This window comes from Ranitomeya variabilis, chromosome 2 (genome assembly GCF_051348905.1).
Source record: "Ranitomeya variabilis isolate aRanVar5 chromosome 2, aRanVar5.hap1, whole genome shotgun sequence".
In the NCBI taxonomy this organism is placed as follows: Eukaryota; Metazoa; Chordata; class Amphibia; order Anura; family Dendrobatidae; genus Ranitomeya; species Ranitomeya variabilis.
In genome coordinates, this window is record NC_135233.1 from 72,154,445 (window position 1) to 72,173,058 (window position 18,614).

At 40.5% G+C, this 18,614-nt stretch overlaps 1 protein-coding gene across 1 annotated transcript in view; it reads right to left on the reverse strand.

Moving 5' to 3' along the window:
• PROKR1 (prokineticin receptor 1) overlaps nucleotides 1-17,590 on the reverse strand; it is a 71,566-nt gene extending 53,976 nt beyond the window's left edge. Inside the window, exon 1 of the mRNA XM_077292262.1 lies at nucleotides 17,463-17,590. The gene's annotated coding sequence lies outside the window, so the exon portion shown is untranslated. The remainder of the gene's footprint in view (nucleotides 1-17,462) is intronic.
• Nucleotides 17,591-18,614: the final 1,024 nt, after the last annotated feature.

The following is an 18,614-nucleotide window of genomic DNA, read 5'->3' on the forward strand; positions in this document are numbered from 1 at the left end:
TGCAAAAATACAATATCTGAATTATTTTATTACAGTGTGTTTATATGGTGACCTAAATAGATAGATACAAAAGAAAACAGCAGCCTCTGTAAGAGCTAAGATGTATGAAAACATTGAATATATCAAATTTAGACTGCATTACTGCTATATAGAATATACTTATAAAATGAAGGTACATAGCTCATAAATTGACCAAGTCATGATAGCCCACCAGCCACGACAAGGCGTACCTTTTGATGGAACCCTAAACCTAATATTTATCAGTATCAGACATGCATCTCCTGGGCAAAACACCTACAAAATTAAAGAGGAGGAGGGATCCAGCATTAATTAACAACAGTTTCAGGCCGATAGGAGGAAGAGCTCAGCCAAATATGGAAGAAGCTACCTACCACCTCTAATAGTATATAGCAAAAACTTACCAGCCCCTCTATACAGAATAAAGCAAGTGTGAACAGGTGCAATGCACAATACACAAACAAAAGAATGGAACGGCACTCTGTAAGTGCTAAGATAGATATATAGATAGATAATGGATAGATAGATAGATAGTAGATGATAGATAGATAGAGATAATAGATAGATAATAGATAGATGCATAGATAGACAGATAATAGATAGATGATGGATAGATAGATAGATAGATAGCTAGTAGATGATAGATAGATAGATAGATAATAGATAGATGTCTAGAAGATTATAGATAGATGCATAGATAAATAGATACAGTAGATAGATAGATAGATAGATAGATAGATAGATAGATAGATAGATAGATAGATAGATAGATACAGTAGATACAGGTGCTTCTCACAACATTAGAATATCATCAAAAAGTTAATTTATTTCAAAAAGTGAAACTCTTATATTATATAAGGTCATTACAGAATGATCTACTTCAAGTGTTTATTTCTGTTAATATTGATGATTATGGCTTACAGCCAATGAAAGCCCAAAAGTCATTATCTCAGTAAATTAGAATACTTTATAACACCAAAAAAAATGATTTTAAAATGTTGGCCTACTGAAATGTATGTTCAGAAATGCACTCAATACTTGGTCCGAGCTCCTTTTGCATCAATTACTGCATCAATGCGGCATGGCATGGAAACAATCAGCCTGTGGCACTGCTGAGGTGTTATGGAGGCCCAGGTTGCTTTGATAGCAGCGTTCAGCTCGTCTGCATTGTTGGGTCTGGTGCCTCTCATCCTCCTATTGACAATACTCAATAGATTCTCTGTGAATTTGGATTTCAGAATACCTGTAAATGTCTTGTAAGGGCACTTTACAGTTTTGACACAACTTTTTAAATGTATGCTCCTGATGGATAGATTATTTTGATGTATCCATCTAGCAATCTCCTGAGGAATGAATTAAATTATGTTTGGTCCGAACATAGAGAGAGAGTTGCTTTAACCCCTTTATGACCTTGGGATTTTTTCCGTGTTCGTTTTTCGCTCCCCTCATTCCCAGAGCCATAACTTTTTTATTTTTCTGTCAATATTGCCATGTGAGGGCTTATTTTTTGCAAAACAAGTTGTACTTTTGAACAACATCATTGGTTTTAGCATGTCGTGTACTAGAAAACGGGAAAAAAATTCCAAGTGCGGTGAAATTGTAAAAAAAGTGCAGTTTTTGTTTGGCTTTTTTGCTAGATCCACTAAATGCTAAAACTCTCCTGCCAATATGATTCTCCAGGTCAGTGCAAGTTCATAGACACCAAACATGTTTAGGTTATTTTTTTATCTAAGTGGTGAAAAAAAATTCCAAACTTTGCTAAAAAAAAAAAAAAAAAAAAAAAAATTGCTCCATTTTCCGATACTCGTAGCGTCTCCATTTTTCATGATCTGGGGTTGCATGAGGGCTTATTTTTTGCGTGCCGAGCTGGCATTTTTAATGATACCATTTTGGTGCAGCAGATATGTTCTTTTGATCGCCCATTATTGTATATTAATGCAATGTCGCGGTGACCAAAAAAACGTAATTCTGGCGTTTCAAATTTTTTTCTCACTACGCTGTTTAGCGATCAGGTTAATGCCTTTTTTTATCGACAGATCGGGCGATTCTGAACGCGCCGATACCAAATGTGTGTAGGTTTGATTTTTTTTTATTGATTTATTTTGATTGGGGCGAAAGGGGGGGTGATTTAAACTTTTATATTTTTTTCACTTTTTTTTACTTTTCTTTTTACTTTTGCCATGCTTCAATAGTCTCCATAGGAGGCTAGAAGCTGGCACAACACGATCGGCTCTGCTACATAGCAGCGATCATCAGATAGCTGCTATGTAGCTGAAATGCAGATGTGCTATGAGCGCCGACCACAGGGTGGCACTCACAGCTACCGGGGATCAGTAATCATAGAGGTCTCAAGGACCTCTATGGTTGCTATACAGAAGCATCGCTGACCCCCAATCATGTGAGGGGGGTCAGCGATGTGCTCATTTCCGGCCACCCAGCCGGAAGCGCCGGTTAAATGCCGCTGTCTGCGTTTGACAGCGGCATTTAACTAGTTAATAGCGGTGGGTGAATCGCAATTTCACCCACCGCTATTGCGGGCACATGTCAGCTGTTCAAAACAGCTGACATGTGCCGGCTTTGATGCGGGCTCACCGCCGGACCCTGCATCAAAGCGGGGGTTCTGACCTCGGACGTACTATCCCATCCGAGGTCAGAAAGGGGTTAATGCACGTCACCATTTAATATGCATCGCTGTATGCGTGGTGATATGACTGCTCCGGATGTTACACGAGTGGTCCATGATAGACCGACTGTGTGCCAGGTACAGAAAGTGACGCTAGCATTCCATGGCATAATGCTTGTGTTCCAATATCTTTAATAGATATAAGGCAAGCAATATGACAGTAAACATGCCACTCGCATACAGCAGGATAGATGTCACGGTTCCCCTGATGATTCAAGGTATGATGAAAAACGTTGGGAGACACTATTCACTACTAGATGGTTGCCCGATTCTAACTCATCGAGTATTCTAGAATATGTATGTAGTTTATTTATGAAGATTTAAGAATAATGCAATGAATACACAGGATTTTCCAGGTAAAATATATACATTATTATTAAATTTTATTGCTCACAGAACTTAGTACAACTGAACAAAAGTATTAAACAGATCATCAAAATATATAAACCATTACATGAATATCTAACTGTATTTAAATAAATCATCGGACGAAAGAAGTACATCGACACTATAATATATTTATTAACAATATCAACCTAAAATAGTTTTGTACACCACATTGACTGCCTGAACGTGTTACTTAAACGTGAGTGAACTACGTCACACTGTGACTGACCGAACTTATTCAGTAAACATGAGTGAACTATTTCGCACTGTGACTGACAGAACTTGTTCAGTAAATGTGACTGAACTACGTGGAACTGTGACTGACAGAACTTGTTCAGTAAACGTGACTGAACTACGTGGCACTGTGACTGACAGAACTTGTTAACGTGAGTGAACTATGTTGTGACCAATTAGCGACGCAGTATTTCCGTTACAAACAGGCAGAATTAGGCGATTATATAGTAGACTAGATGGTGGCCCGATTCTAACGCATCGGGTATTCTAGAATATGTATGACAGAACTTGTTCAGTAAACGTAAACGTAACATATAACAGCCGACGTAGCATATAGTACAGCCCATGTAGCATATAGCACAGCCACGTAGCATATAACACAGCCCACGTAGCATATAGCACAGCCACGTAGTATATAACACAGTCACATAGCATATATCACAGCCACATAGCATATAACAGCCCACGTAGTATATAGCACAGCCACCTAGTATATAACACAGCTACGTAGTATATAGCACAGCCACTTAGTATATAGCACAGCCACATAGCATATACCACAGCCACGTAGTATATAACACAGACCATGTAGCATATAACAGCCCACATAGTATATAGCACAGCCACATAGCATATAGCACAGCCACGTAGCATATAGCACAGCCACGTAGCATATAACAGCCCACGTAGTATATGGCACAGCCACGTAGCATATAACACATCCCACATAGCATATAGCACAGCCATGTAATATCTAACACAGCCTACATAGTATATAACACAGCCCACGTAGTTTATAGTACAGTTCACGTAGTATATAACACAGCCAGGTAGTATACAGCACAGTCCACATAGTATATAGCACAATCCACATAGTATATAGTACAGTCCATGTAGTATATATCACAGCCATGTAGTATATAGTACAGTCCACGTAGTATATAGCACAGCCACGTAGTATATAGCACAGCCATGTAGTATATAGCACAGCCACGGAGTATATAACACAGCCCACGTAGTATATAGCAGTGTGGGCACCATATCCCTGTTAAAAAATTAATTAAAATAAATAAGTTATATACTCACCTTCCGGCGGCCCCCGGATCCAGCCCAGGAATTAGCCATGCTCTCGCCAGGTCCGTTCCCAGTGATGCTTTGCAGCAATAACCCGTGATGACGTAGCGGTCGCGTGTGATCCTACGTCATCTGGGGTCATTTCGCAAAGCATTACTGGGAACGGAGCTGCTGAGAGCATCGCGAGGATGGGAAAGGCTTCAGGGTCCGCCGGAAGGTAAGAATAGCACGATTTTTAAAAAAAATTATTTTTAACATTATATCTTTTTACTATTGATGCTGCATAGGCAGCATCAATAGTAAAGTCTGTCGCTGATTGGTCGCGGCCGGCCGGGGCGAACAATCAGCTACACGGGATTTCCATTACAGTCTGTTTGTTTGTCTGTAACAGAAATCCTACATTGTTGATTGGTCGCGCCAGCCTGTCTCTGATTGGCTGGAGCAACCAATCAGTGACGCGGGATTTCTGTTACAGACAAAAAGACGGAAATGGACCTTAGACGATTATATATATAGATAGAGGCCACTTGGCAAAGCAATGAGCCATATACTCCACTGAGGCTGGGACCCTTTAACTCGTATGCAAGAATCGGCATCCATTCCCGAACCTTCAGATGAGTATAAGTAAGGAATTTTTTTTTGTATGGAACGTACTATGAGGACAAACTGAACGTACGCCTTAACTGAAAGACTTGGCATGCTTTGTTTCAGGGCCTCTATGAGTGAGCGAATATATGGTATTTAAGAATGGGACAAAGTAAATAATAGGTCCCAGGCTATATGCTATTTGATAAGAAGTTTGCATTAATGATACCGCCTCTAACATATGAATAACAGCCTATACTTATATATGATCTATTGCTAGGGCTTAAAGGGCCGAATGCCCTCTGACATTGTATTTACCTATGCAATTTGGATCTTTAAAGGTGTAGGGTATCCATCTAGATGATATGCTACAAAATATACTATATATTTAAGCTACCCAGACAACAATTGGGGATAGCTATTTTTGGTGTAGCAGTACACATTATTCTCAGCTGAGAACCTCATACCACTGAAATGGTGGCAGGTCATTTTGATAATGATAAAGACTAGAAACCGGTATACTGCTTAGTTGCTATTTTTACTTGCACTTTTTTGCACCTGCACTTCAACACTCTTTGCACCTTTTTTGTTAGGTTTTAACATGTATACATTAAAAGCTTAGTTTTAATACCCCAATTTGCTTCGAAATCTCTCCACTTTTCCTCCAGACTCTGGAACCTTGATTTCCAAATGAAATGCAAAATTTACTTCATCTGAAAACAACATCTTGGACCACTGAGCAACAGTCCAGTTCTTTTTCTCCTTGGCCCAGGTAAGACACTTCTAGCGTTGTCTATTGGTCATGAGTGGCTTGACACAAGGAATGTGTCACTCGTAGCCCATGTCCTGGATACATCTGTGTGTGGTGGCTCTTGAAGCAATGACTCCAGCAGCAGTCCACTCCTTGTGAATCTCCCCAAAATTTTTGAATGCCTTTTTTTTAACAATCCTTTCAAGGCTGCGGTATTCCAGTTGCTTGTGCACCTTTTTCTGCCACACTTTTTCCTTCCACTCAAGTTTCCATTAATATGCTTGGATACAGCACTCTGTGAACAGACAGCTTCTTTACCAATGACCTTTTGTGGCTTATCCTCCTTGGGGAGTGTGTCAATGACTGCCTTCTGGACATCTGTCAAGTCAGCAGTCTTCACCATGATTGAGGAGCCTACTGAAACAAACTAAGGGACTTTTTTAAACACTTAGGAAGTGTTTACAGGTGTTTTTTGTTAATTATTCTCATTTATTGAGAAAATTACTTTTGGGTTTTCATTGGCTGTAAGCCATAATCATCAACATTAACAGAAATAAACACTTGAAATAGATCACTCTGTTTGTAATGCCTCTATATAATATATGAGATTCACTTTTTGTATTGAAGAACTGCAATAAATTAACTTTTTGATGATATTCTAATATTGTGAGAAGCACATGTAGATAGACAGATAGATAGATGGATAGATAGATAGATAGATAGATAGATAGATAGATAGATAGATGGATAGATAGATGGATGTGCATTATCTTAACTATTTATGTAGGGATGACACAACCTATACAAATTTATCTTTTGTAAATGGGTAGGTATAAGACAGATATGTTTTATAGATAGATATGACTAAATAAAACAAAGATATAAAAATATGAGATAGAATGTTGGAACATATAATATACAGCTCTGGCAAAAATTAAGAGGCCACCACATAAAAACCCTGTCATGGGCAGCTGTTATGGTTCTCAATGGCAAGAGAACATAGCCCAGCAAACATAAGTACTAGCTCTTGGAAGGATGGAAACTAAACTGACCATGAACTAAACCTGCCGCACAACTAACAGTAGCCGGGTAGCGTTGCCTACGTTTTTATCCCTAGACGCCCAGCGCCGGCTGGAGGACTAACTAATCCTGGCAGAGGAAAATATAGTCCTGGCTCACCTCTAGAGAAATTTCCCCGATAGGCAGACAGAGGCCCCCACATATATTGGCGGTGATTATAGATGAAATGACAAACGTAGTATGAAAATAGGTTTAGCAAAATTGAGGTCCGCTTACTAGATAGCAGGAAGACAGAAAGGGCACTTTCATGGTCAGCTGAAAACCCTATCAAAATACCATCCTGAAATAACTTTAAGACTCTAGTATTAACTCATAACATCAGAGTGGCAATTTCAGATCACAAGAGCTTTCCAGACACAGAAACGAAACTACAGCTGTGAACTGGAACAAAATGCAAAAACAAACGAGGACTAAAGTCCAACTTAGCTGGGAGTTGTCTAGCAGCAGGAACATGCACAGAAAGGCTTCTGATTACAATGTTGACCGGCATGGAAGTGACAGAGGAGCAAGGTTAAATAGCGACTCCCACATCCTGATGGAAACAGGTGAACAGAGGGGATGATGCACACCAGTTCAATTCCACCAGTGGCCACCGGGGGAGCCCAAAATCCAATTTCACAACAGTACCCCCCCCTCAAGGAGGGGGCACCGAACCCTCACCAGAACCACCAGGGCGATCAGGATGAGCCCTATGAAAGGCACGGACCAGATCGGAGGCATGAACATCAGAGGCAGTCACCCAAGAATTATCCTCCTGACCGTATCCCTTCCATTTGACCAGATACTGGAGTTTCCGTCTGGAAACACGGGAGTCCAAGATTTTTTCCACAACGTACTCCAACTCGCCCTCAACCAACACCGGAGCAGGAGGCTCAATGGAAGGCACAACCGGTACCTCATACCTGCGCAACAATGACCGATGAAAAACATTATGAATAGAAAAAGATGCAGGGAGGTCCAAACGGAAGGACACAGGGTTAAGAATCTCCAATATCCTGTACGGGCCGATGAACCGAGGCTTAAACTTAGGAGAAGAAACCCTCATAGGGACAAAACGAGAAGACAACCACACCAAGTCTCCAACACAAAGCCGAGGACCAACCCGACGCCGGCGGTTGGCAAAAAGCTGAGTCTTCTCCTGGGACAACTTCAAATTGTCCACTACCAGCCCCCAAATCTGATGCAACCTCTCCACCACAGCATCCACTCCAGGACAATCCGAAGATTCCACCTGACCAGAAGAAAATCGAGGATGAAACCCCGAATTACAGAAAAAAGGAGACACCAAGGTGGCAGAGCTGGCCCGATTATTGAGGGCAAACTCCGCTAAAGGCAAAAAAGCAACCCAATCATCCTGATCTGCAGACACAAAACACCTCAAATATGTCTCCAAGGTCTGATTCGTCCGCTCGGTCTGGCCATTTGTCTGAGGATGGAAAGCAGACGAGAAAGACAAATCTATGCCCATCCTAGCACAGAATGCTCGCCAAAATCTAGACACGAATTGGGTTCCTCTGTCAGAAACGATATTCTCCGGAATACCATGCAAACGGACCACATTTTGAAAAAACAGAGGAACCAACTCGGAAGAAGAAGGCAACTTAGGCAGGGGAACCAAATGGACCATCTTAGAGAAACGGTCACACACCACCCAGATGACAGACATCTTCTGAGAAACAGGAAGATCCGAAATAAAATCCATCGAGATGTGCGTCCAGGGCCTCTTCGGGATAGGCAAGGGCAACAACAATCCACTAGCCCGAGAACAACAAGGCTTGGCCCGAGCACAAACGTCACAAGACTGCACAAAGCCTCGCACATCTCGAGACAGGGAAGGCCACCAGAAGGACCTTGCCACCAAATCCCTGGTACCAAAGATTCCAGGATGACCTGTCAACGCAGAAGAATGAACCTCAGAAATGACTTTACTGGTCCAATCATCAGGAACAAACAGTCTACCAGGTGGGCAACGATCAGGTCTATCCGCCTGAAACTCCTGCAAGGCCCGCCGCAGGTCTGGAGAAACGGCAGACAATATCACTCCATCCTTAAGGATACCTGTAGGTTCAGAGTTACCAGGGGAGTCAGGCTCAAAACTCCTAGAAAGGGCATCCGCCTTAACATTCTTAGAACCCGGCAGGTAGGACACCAAAAAATTAAACCGAGAGAAAAACAACGACCAGCGCGCCTGTCTAGGATTCAGGCGTCTGGCGGACTCAAGATAAATTAGATTTTTGTGGTCAGTCAATACCACCACCTGATGTCTAGCCCCCTCAAGCCAATGACGCCACTCCTCAAAAGCCCACTTCATGGCCAAAAGCTCCCGATTCCCAACATCATAATTCCGCTCGGCGGGCGAAAATTTACGCGAGAAAAAGGCACAAGGTCTCATCACGGAACAATCGGAACTTCTCTGCGACAAAACTGCCCCAGCTCCGATTTCAGAAGCGTCGACCTCAACCTGAAAAGGAAGAGCAACATCAGGCTGACGCAACACAGGGGCGGAAGAAAAGCGGCGCTTAAGCTCCCGAAAGGCCTCCACAGCAGCAGGGGACCAATCAGCAACATCAGCACCCTTCTTAGTCAAATCAGTCAATGGTTTAACAACATCAGAAAAACCAGCAATAAATCGACGATAAAAGTTAGCAAAGCCCAAAAATTTCTGAAGACTCTTAAGAGAAGAGGGTTGCGTCCAATCACAAATAGCCTGAACCTTGACAGGATCCATCTCGATGGAAGAGGGGGAAAAAATATATCCCAAAAAGGAAATCTTTTGAACCCCAAAAACGCACTTAGAACCCTTCACACACAAGGAATTAGACCGCAAAACCTGAAAAATCCTCCTGACCTGCTGGACATGAGAGTCCCAGTCATCCGAAAAAATCAAAATATCATCCAGATACACAATCATAAATTTATCCAAATAATCACGGAAAATGTCATGCATAAAGGACTGAAAGACTGAAGGGGCATTTGAAAGACCAAAAGGCATCACCAAATACTCAAAGTGGCCCTCGGGCGTATTAAATGCGGTCTTCCACTCATCCCCCTGCTTAATTCGCACCAAATTATACGACCCACGGAGATCTATCTTAGAGAACCACTTGGCCCCCTTTATGCGAGCAAACAAATCAGTCAGCAGTGGCAACGGATATTGATATTTAACCGTGATTTTATTCAAAAGCCGATAATCAATACACGGTCTCAAAGAGCCATCTTTCTTAGCCACAAAGAAAAAACCGGCTCCTAAGGGAGATGACGAAGGACGAATATGTCCCTTTTCCAAGGACTCCTTTATATATTCTCGCATAGCAGCATGTTCAGGCACAGACAGATTAAATAAACGACCCTTAGGGTATTTACTACCCGGAATCAAATCTATGGCACAATCGCACTCCCGGTGCGGAGGTAATGAACCAAGCTTAGGTTCTTCAAAAACGTCACGATATTCAGTCAAGAATTCAGGAATCTCAGAGGGAATAGATGATGAAATGGAAACCACAGGTACGTCCCCATGCGTCCCCTTACATCCCCAGCTTAACACAGACATAGCTTTCCAGTCAAGGACTGGGTTATGAGATTGCAGCCATGGCAATCCAAGCACCAACACATCATGTAGGTTATACAGCACAAGAAAGCGAATAATCTCCTGATGATCCGGATTAATCCGCATAGTTACTTGTGTCCAGTATTGTGGTTTATTACTAGCCAATGGGGTGGAGTCAATCCCCTTCAGGGGTATAGGAGTTTCAAGAGGCTCCAAATCATACCCACAGCGTTTGGCAAAGGACCAATCCATAAGACTCAAAGCGGCGCCAGAGTCGACATAGGCATCCGCGGTAATAGATGATAAAGAACAAATCAGGGTCACAGATAGAATAAACTTAGACTGTAAAGTGCCAATTGAAACAGACTTATCAAGCTTCTTAGTACGCTTAGAGCATGCTGATATAACATGAGTTGAATCACCGCAATAGAAGCACAACCCATTTTTTCGTCTTAAATTCTGCCGTTCACTTCTGGACAGAATTCTATCACATTGCATATTCTCTGGCGTCTTCTCAGTAGACACCGCCAAATGGTGCACAGGTTTGCGCTCCCGCAGACGCCTATCGATCTGGATAGCCATTGTCATGGACTCATTCAGACCCGCAGGCACAGGGAACCCCACCATAACATCCTTAATGGCATCAGAGAGACCCTCTCTGAAATTCGCCGCCAGGGCGCACTCATTCCACTGAGTAAGCACAGCCCATTTACGGAATTTCTGGCAGTATATTTCAGCTTCGTCTTGCCCCTGAGATAGGGACATCAAGGCCTTTTCCGCCTGAAGCTCTAACTGAGGTTCCTCATAAAGCAACCCCAAGGCCAGAAAAAACGCATCCACATTGAGCAACGCAGGATCCCCTGGAGCCAATGCAAAAGCCCAATCCTGAGGGTCGCCCCGGAGCAAGGAAATCACAATCCTGACCTGCTGAGCAGGATCTCCAGCAGAGCGAGATTTCAGGGACAAAAACAACTTGCAATTATTTTTGAAATTTTGAAAGCAAGATCTATTCCCCGAGAAAAATTCAGGCAAAGGAATTCTAGGTTCAGATATAGGAACATGAACAACAAAATCTTGTAAATTTTGAACTTTCGTGGTGAGATTATTCAAACCTGCAGCTAAACTCTGAATATCCATTTTAAACAGGTGAACACAGAGCCATTCCAGGATTAGAAGGAGAGAGAGAGAGAGAGAAAGGCTGCAATATAGGCAGACTTGCAAGAGATTCAATTACAAGCACACTCAGAACTGAAGGGAAGGGGAAAAAAAAAAAAAAAAAAAAAATCTTCAGCAGACTTCTCTTTTCTCTCCTTTCTCTGTCAATTAATTTAACCCTTTGAGGCCGGTCAAACTGTTATGGTTCTCAATGGCAAGAGAACATAGCCCAGCAAACATAAGTACTAGCTCTTGGAAGGATGGAAACTAAACTGACCATGAACTAAACCTGCCGCACAACTAACAGTAGCCGGGTAGCGTTGCCTACGTTTTTATCCCTAGACGCCCAGCGCCGGCCGGAGGACTCACTAATCCTGGCAGAGGAAAATATAGTCCTGGCTCACCTCTAGAGAAATTTCCCCGATAGGCAGACAGAGGCCCCCACATATATTGGCGGTGATTATAGATGAAATGACAAACGTAGTATGAAAATAGGTTTAGCAAAATTGAGGTCCGCTTACTAGATAGCAGGAAGACAGAAAGGGCACTTTCATGGTCAGCTGAAAACCCTATCAAAATACCATCCTGAAATAACTTTAAGACTCTAGTATTAACTCATAACATCAGAGTGGCAATTTCAGATCACAAGAGCTTTCCAGACACAGAAACGAAACTACAGCTGTGAACTGGAACAAAATGCAAAAACAAACGAGGACTAAAGTCCAACTTAGCTGGGAGTTGTCTAGCAGCAGGAACATGCACAGAAAGGCTTCTGATTACAATGTTGACCGGCATGGAAGTGACAGAGGAGCAAGGTTAAATAGCGACTCCCACATCCTGATGGAAACAGGTGAACAGAGGGGATGATGCACACCAGTTCAATTCCACCAGTGGCCACCGGGGGAGCCCAAAATCCAATTTCACAACAGGCAGCCCAATCTCCAGACCTGAACCCCATTGAAAACCTCTGGAATGTAATGAAGAGGATGATGGATAGTCACAAGCCATCAAACAAAGAAGAACTGCTTACATTTTTGTGCCAGGAGCCGTGTGAAAGACTGGTGGAAAGCATGCCAAGACACATGAAAGCTGTGATTAATAATCATGGTTATTCCACAAAATATTGATTTCTGAACTCTTCCTGAGTTAATACATCAGTATTGTTGTTTCTAAATGATTATGAACTTGTTTTCTTTGTATCATTTGAGGTCTCAAACCATTTTTTTTAAATTTTGACCATTTATCCTTTTCAGAAAAAACAAAAACAAAATGTATTGCTTGGAAATTTGGAGACATGTTGTTAGTAGTTTATAGAATAAAAGAACAATTTACATTTTACTCAAAAATATACCTATAAAGAGAAAAATCAGAGAAACTGAACATTTGCAGGGGTCTCTTAATTTTTGCCAGAGCCGTATACTATACAGTAGATGAAAGATAGATAGATAGATAGATAGATAGATAGATAGATAGATAGATAGATAGATACATAAATAGATCTATAATTGGAAATTTTACAGATTAATAGATATGAAATGATAAATCTATAAAGATTTATAATAGAATTATAGAATATGAGATATGTAAGCACAAGATATGGGATGGATGGACCAAGATAAATAGATTGATAGACAGATATGATATAGATAGATACATAGAGAGCTAGCAGATACATATATGAGAGAGAAGATTGATATCCGGCTCTTTATAAACCCTGGAGCCACTTAGATGATTTCGTGGTGTATAGAAGGATTTATCGTGGCCCTCAGCTTGTTCGTACATTGTGTATAATTTGTAGATTGTACATTATAATTATAACAAGGCTTCAGAATACATTAATCAAATGTGAAGCAAAATGTCCCATTTAATCTACTTGGCGACATAACACAATTTGAGCTTCGCATTCTAGCACTTAGAAAACCTCATAAAACTCTCCCCTCGGGCGATGTGTTATATTATAGGTACAGGACAGTCACAGCGAAACGCTGCTCAAATGTCACAAGCAATGCACCGTACTAAACTGTATGTATAATAGAAAATGTAGTGATGGCGATCTATTGTATTAAGTAGCAGGTAGTTACAATTCTCTACATAATCAAATCCTATTATCGGTATTTCCAGGCAAAACAATAGAACGGTCATTGCTACAAGTATGGGATCTATTATCTAGAAATCTGGAGAGAGAATATCCAATACTTTCTCTGGCTGTAAGAAAAAATATAATGAAACATAAATACAACTGGATAGTATCCAATCCTTAGGACTGTGCTGTATATATGTATTATCGCACTTCACAATTGTGCACTTAATGAACATTTATCAGAAAGTTCCATGTGGTCATTACTACTCATCCCAGGCTGTGTATAGAGGAGCAGAGACAAGGTTGCCTTTTGGCACAATGTATAGTCTGAGGGTAAAGATTAGGAGGTTTGTTATTATGATGTATTACTATATGTATCTGTCTATTCTAGATCCTTGGATATCAGTCAGCACATATAGCACATACAGGTCCTTCTCAAAAAATTAGCATATAGTGTTAAATTTCATTATTTACCATAATGTAATGATTACAATTAAACTTTCATATATTATAGATTCATTATCCACCAACTGAAATTTGTCAGGTCTTTTATTGTTTTAATACTGATGATTTTGGCATACAACTCCTGAAAACCCAAAAAACCTGTCTCAATAAATTAGCATATCAAGAAAAGGTTCTCTAAACGACCTATTACCCTAATCTTCTGAATCAACTAATTAACTCTAAACACATGCAAAAGATACCTGAGGCTTTTAAAAACTCCCTGCCTGGTTCATTACTCAAAACCCCCATCATGGGTAAGACTAGCGACCTGACAGATGTCAAGAAGGCCATCATTGACACCCTCAAGCAAGAGGGTAAGACCCAGAAAGAAATTTCTCAACAAATAGGCTGTTCCCAGAGTGCTGTATCAAGGCACCTCAATGGTAAGTCTGTTGGAAGGAAACAATGTGGCAGAAAACGCTGTACAACGAGAAGAGGTGACCGGACCCTGAGGAAGATTGTGGAGAAGGACCGATTCCAGACCTTGGGGAACCTGAGGAAGCAGTGGACTGAGTCTGGTGTGGAAACATCCAGAGCCACCGTGCACAGGCGTGTGCAGGAAATGGGCTACAGGTGCCGCATTCCCCAGGTAAAGCCACTTTTGAACCATAAACAGCGGCAGAAGCGCCTGACCTGGGCTACAGAGAAGCAGCACTGGACTGTTGCTAAGTGGTCCCAAGTACTTTTTTCTGATGAAAGCAAATTTTGCATGTCATTCGGAAATCAAGGTGCCAGAGTCTGGAGGAAGACTGGGGAGAAGGAAATGACCAAATGCCTGAAGTCCAGTGTCAAGTACCCACAGTCAGTGATGGTGTGGGGTGCCATGTCAGCTGCTGGTGTTGGTCCACTGTGTTTCATCAAGGGCAGGGTCAATGCAGCTAGCTATCAGGAGATTTTGGAGCACTTCATGCTTCCATCGGCTGAAATGCTTTATGGAGATGAAGATTTCATTTTTCAGCACGACCTGGCACCTGCTCACAGTGCCAAAACCACTGGTAAATGGTTTACTGACCATGGTATTACTGTGCTCAATTGGCCTGCCAACTCTCCTGACCTGAACCCCATAGAGAATCTGTGGGATATTGTGAAGAGAAAGTTGAGAGACGCAAGACCCAACACTCTGGATGAGCTTAAGGCCGCTATTGAAGCATCCTGGGCCTCCATAACATCTCAGCAGTGTCACAGGCTGATTGCCTCCATGCCACGCCGCATTGAAGCAGTCATTTCTGCCAAAGGATTCCCGACCAAGTATTGAGTGCATAACTGAACATTATTATTTGATGGTTTTTTTGTTTGGTATTAAAAAACACTTTTATTTGATTGGACGGGTGAAATATGCTAATTTATTGAGACAGGTTTTTTGGGTTATCAGGAGTTGTATGCCAAAATCATCAGTATTAAAACAATAAAAGACCTGACAAATTTCAGTAGGTGGATAATGAATCTATAATATATGAAAGTTTAATTGTAATCATTACATTATGGTAAATAATGAAATTTAACACTATATGCTAATTTTTTGAGAAGGACCTGTATAGGTTTCTCAGACTTCCTCATTTTAGCACAACTCGCAAAATGCTGAAATGATTTTCCTTAGAGCTAAAGGTTAACTGACCATGACCAGCCTTATAGGCACAAATTACACGAGCTAGAATAAAATCTAGTCTGTCCTTCTCAAGGCCAACAATGTATTCAGCTATCAGTCTCATAATACTTCACAGAAAAAGCAGCACATGCATGAAAAACAGATTTAGCCCCATTACCACCGGGCAGGATGTGATCTTAGTCCAAATTCAAAAGTAAAATAAAGAAATAGCAGCGCTCCACCAGTGTGGACTCCGAGGCAAAACAGTCATATTTCAGTCATAGCACAGATATCTATCTATCTATCTATCTATCTATCTATCTATCTATCTATCTATCTATCTATCTATATCTATTAATCTATCTATCTATCAATCTATCTATCTATCTATCTATTAATCTATCTATCTATCTATCTATTAATCTATCTATCTATTAATCTATCTATTTATCATCTATCTGTCCATTATCTATGTATCTGTCCATTATCTATGTATCTGTCCATTATCTATCTATCTATCTATCTATCTATCTATCTATCTATCTATTAATCTATCTATCTATCTATTTATCATCTATCTGTCCATTATCTATGTATCTGTCCATTATGTATGTATCTGTCCATTATCTATCTATCTATCTATCTATCTATCTATCTATCTATCTATCTTCATCTGTCCATTATCTATCTATCATCTATCTGTCCATTATCTATATCTATCTATCTATCTACGTATCTATCTATCTATCTATCTATCTATCTATCTATCTATCTATCTATCTATTTGTCCATTATCTATCTATCTATCTATCTATCTATCTATCTATCTATCTATCTATCTATTTGTCCATTATCTATCTATCATCTATCTGTCCATTATCTATCTATCTATCTATCTATCTATCTATCTATCTATTTGTCCATTATCTATCTATCTATCTATCTATCTATCTATCTATCTATCTATCTATCTATTTGTCCATTATCTATCTATCATCTATCTGTCCATTATCTATCTATCTATCTATCTATCTATCTATCTATCTATCTATCTATTTGTCCATTATCTATCATCTATCTGTCCATTATCTATCTATCTATCTATCTATCTATCTATCTATCTATCTATCTATCTATCACAAATTAAAGCAGCACTGGTATAAAGCAATGTGGCTGCTCGCCTCTAAACAAATATCCAGTTGTCTAGAGAATTATAATGCAAAACAAAATTGGGCAGTGCTCCATCTTTAAGTAAAAAAACGGTGGACTTGTGTTTATTGAACAATCGTGGGAAAAAAAGCTCAGTATTGTGTGTTCTGACTTTTTTTCCCTTTGATATCTATCTAAATGTTAGGTTCAAGGTCCCAGTAAAGGAACACCTTGTCGTTGCAGGTGGGCTCTCATTATTTGGTCAATTTGTGCACTAAGTACCTTCAATTTATAAGTATATTCTATATAGCAGTAATTCAGCCCAAATGTTTTATATGAAATGTTTGCATACATCTTAGCTCTTACAGAATGCTGCTTTATCTTTTTCTATCTATATCTATCTATCTATTGATCGATCAACTGATCTATCTACCTAGCTATCTGTCATCTATTAAACAGTACATCCATACACATTGTCCCCAGACATTTCTTTAAATATTCATTAGGAATGATTTCAGGTAGCAGGACACGTGGCTGTTTTCCATCCATAAAAGAGCAAGGTTTACAAAGCTGATCATAAAACAAAGTTAAAGGCTTAGAAGGGAATTACACAAACACCGAAGTCCTTACCTGTCTGAAAATAACTGTGATAAAAGTTTCTTTGTCATCCATGGGAAACAAATCTGCGAGTAAATAAATAATAGATTTTCCTCTCCTCTTGTTCAGCTCCTTCCCTTGTCAGTGATACAATGTGGGCTTCTAAATTCTGCTTCTGTGTATTGAGAAAACTCCAAGTACCTCCCTATAGTAAATCTTATGGTCAGCCTGCTTTAGAGCTGGAGATGCTGGCGCCCCCTGCTGTTGTCTTTGCAGAATTCACCATAGAAGAGCTGCAGAGCACTTGGAAGTAACTCTGTCACACACAGCTATAAGCATGGCTTAGGAATCAATACACGGTAGGAGAGCTTCTTCTTCTCTATTCTACCATGTAGCATATTCTGCTTGAGGGTAATTTTTATTATTATTAACTGTGGATATAATTGTCCAGCAAGCAAGATCCAATTCCTAGAGGCTGTTATTAAAATGAAACACTATGTAACAGTGTACGTCAAGAAATTAACAAATGATACTGAAACATATCCCCATACTGCATACTGAGCAATAAATGTAAATGTCATGCAGCTAATGAAACAATAGCCAGATTGTTTTCCAGGCAGATTTCTTTTCTTTCTAAAAGGATGCAACATTTTGCCTGTTTGGGCATGTAATGCCATTATGTATAGAATGCTTATTTATTGACCTAGCCATGGCTGTTATGACCTGGTGGTTAAGAGGCCACACTGATATGACCTGGTGGCTAAAACACAACATGGGATGAGCTCAGAGGAGGTGGTATCTCTACTGACCGCAGTCCCTAATCCTAACAACAACACTAGTAATAGCCGTGGGATGTTCCTGACTCTCCCTAGACACCTCTTCACAGCCTAAGAATTAACTACCCCTAAAGAAGGAAATAGAAAGCTATCTTGCCTCAGAGAAAACCCCAAAAGGAAAGATAGCCCCCCACAAATATTGGCTGTGAGTGGAGAGGGAAATGACATACACAGAAATGAAATCAGTTTTCAGCAAAGGTGGCCAATACTAAACTTGATAGACAGAGAGAAAAGGATACTGTGCGGTCAGTATTAAAAACTACAAAAATCCACGCAGAGTTTACAAAAATGAACTCCACACCGACTCACGGTGTGGAGGGGCAAATCTGCTTCCCAGAGCTTCCAGCTA